The sequence below is a fragment of the Diceros bicornis genome, unplaced genomic scaffold (genome assembly GCF_020826845.1).
Source record: "Diceros bicornis minor isolate mBicDic1 unplaced genomic scaffold, mDicBic1.mat.cur scaffold_67_ctg1, whole genome shotgun sequence".
In the NCBI taxonomy this organism is placed as follows: domain Eukaryota; kingdom Metazoa; phylum Chordata; class Mammalia; order Perissodactyla; family Rhinocerotidae; genus Diceros; species Diceros bicornis.
Genome location: NW_026691553.1, coordinates 2,395,324 through 2,397,980, shown reverse-complemented (window position 1 = coordinate 2,397,980; position 2,657 = coordinate 2,395,324). Strand labels below are relative to the sequence as shown.

General features: G+C 48.9%; 1 non-coding gene across 1 annotated transcript; it reads left to right on the top strand.

The window, feature by feature from the left end:
- Positions 1-1,008: 1,008 nt before the first annotated feature.
- Positions 1,009-1,115, top strand: LOC131403486 (U6 spliceosomal RNA). The gene has a single exon (XR_009219378.1). It is a non-coding gene; the product is annotated as a U6 spliceosomal RNA (small nuclear RNA).
- The last annotated feature ends 1,542 nt before the right edge of the window (positions 1,116-2,657 follow it).

The following is a 2,657-nucleotide window of genomic DNA, read 5'->3' as shown; positions in this document are numbered from 1 at the left end:
CTGAATCGCGTCCCCAAAGCCCCACGCTGAGCCCCCAACGTGGCTGTACTTGGAGACGGGGCCCTGAGGAAGCGATTACGGTGAAATGAGCTCAGAAGGACGGGTCCTAATCCCATCGGATCGGCGTGCTTAGGAGAAGAGGAAGACAGAGAGATCTCTCCACGTGCCACCGAGGCGAGGCCACGTGAGGCCATGGGGAGAAGGCGGCCGTCTGCAGGCCGAGGAGGCAGCCCTCCCCAGGAACCGAATTTGCCTGCCCCTAACCCTGGACTTGCCAGCCTCCAGAACTGCGGGAAATAGATGTCCGTGGTCTATAAGCTGCCCGGCCGGGGGGAGCCCGAGCCAACTGAGCTGCATCCGCTATGCCTGGAGTTGACAGTCTAGTGGGCACAGCAAGCACATAAGTGAAAATGTAAAGACAGAGATGGTGCTGTACAGAAAAATAGAGAAGGGCCAGCGAATGGGTGTCGGGCTATTTTAGGGAGGCCCGAGGCGGCCCGTCTGAGGACGTGATATCTGAGCTGGGACCTGGAGGGAGGGAGGGAGGGAGTAGCCCAGGCGATATGAAGGGGTAGAGCCTCCCAGGCAGAGGGCACAGCCTGTGCAAAGGCCCTGGGGCAGGGCCGGGCGTGTTGGAGGAACTCACGGCTGGAGCAGAGGGAGCGAGGGGGAGAGAGGGAGGAGGGAGAGCAGGGAGGGGACAGGGCAGGTCGTGTGGGGCCTGGGGGGCCACGGGGAGCACGTGGGTCTCATCAAAAGAGCATTAGGGCCGGCCCCGTGGCTTAGCGGTTAAGTGCTCGTGCTCTGCTGCCGGCGGCCCAGGTTCGGATCCCAGGTGCACACTGACGCACCACTTCTCCGGCCATGCTGAGGCCGCGTCCCACATACAGCAACTAGAAGGATGTGCAACTACGACATACAACTACCTACTGGGGCTTTGGGGAAAAAGAAAGAAATAAATTTTAAAAAAATTAAAAAAAAAAAAAAAGAAGAAGAAAGTGCATTAGGGTGCTGGCTTCAGCAGCACAGATACTAAAATTGGAATGACAGAGAGAAGATTAGCATGACCCCCAAGCAGAGATGACACGCAAATTTGGGAAGTGTTCCATATTTTTAAAAATTTAAGCCAAAAATTATAGGTTTCTTTATTTTTCACTAAACAGGCAACTGGAATACATACGAGATGGACAGAATAAATACTCAATTTGGTTTACCAGCTAGCAGAATTTCACAATCAAATCATAGTTTGTTTTGTAAACAATAATAATAATAATAATAACACAACGTCTGAGGCAGCCCAGGGCGGGTCTTGAACAGGGAAGGACACGGCCTCACTTCTGTTTTCAGAACTTCCCCTCTGAGCAGGTTCCCTGCTGGAGAAGGGGCTTAATACGGAGAGAGGGAAGCAGGAGGTCCCGGGGCAGGGAAGGGATCGGAGGGTCAGTGCGAAGCCACAGTTCTTAAGACAGAGAGACAGAGAGATGGATGGATAGATGATAGATAGATAGATAGATAGATAGATAGATAGATAGATAGATAGATAGACGGACGGACAGACGGATGGATAGATAGACACTTGATACATAGACACTTGATAGATAGATGATAGATAGATATAGATAGGTAGACGGATAGATAAACAGATGATAGATAGACAGATACATAGATACACAGATGCATAGATAGATGATAGACAGATAGACAAATAGATAGATGACAGAGACACAGATGATAAATAGATTAGATAGACATATGATAGATAGATATTGATAGATCAAAGATAAGATAGATACAGATGATAGATATATAGATAGCTACACAGATGATAAATAAACATATAAATGATAGATAATAGACAGACAAGATCAATAGATGATTGATAGATGGTAGATAATATAGATAGATCATAGATAAGATAAACATATAGATAGCTAGATCGATGGTAGATAAACAGATAAATGATAGATAATGAACAGATAAGATTGATAGATGATAGACAGACGGCTGATAGCTGCAGCTGTAAAGACACGAATGTGTGTGTGTCAGCTCTGCCCCCCGGAAGGCCCGGGAACAGCACCCTCCCCCCCGTCCGCGCACACCCGGCGCCCAGGTCCTGGTCTCTAAGTCCCCTCCTCCATCGCCAGGAGCAGGCTCTCCTGGGAGAAGTCTGACGCCAGGTGCGGAGCCGGGGAAGGACTCAGAAGATCTGGTGGGGCCAGGACGTAAGGAAGTGTTCAGAGAATGGTGGGGACGTGTCACGTGTCACAGGGGCCGCCTCAGAGGGGCTCCTAAATAGGGGACAAATTAGGGGACAATTGGATTCTGATGGGTCACAACAGTATATTTGTTCATATAGTCATTTAATTACTGTGTGGCTTCCCCAACACACTGTCAAGTCAGAGTCTATGTGGATCCCTGTATCCATAGCATCTAGACCAGGATCACGCATACAGTCGGCGCTCAATAAATGTTCATGGAGTCAGTGAGCCCTGGGGCTGGAAAAGAAGACAGAGATTCCAAAAATGCACAAATAATAGAAGCCATCATTGCTCCTCTCTGGGCCTCAGTTTCCTCACCTGGAAAATGGGGACCATTATTCCTACCTCACTCACGCATTTCACAAATACCTGATTTTTGTACTGATTATCAATCCTTTG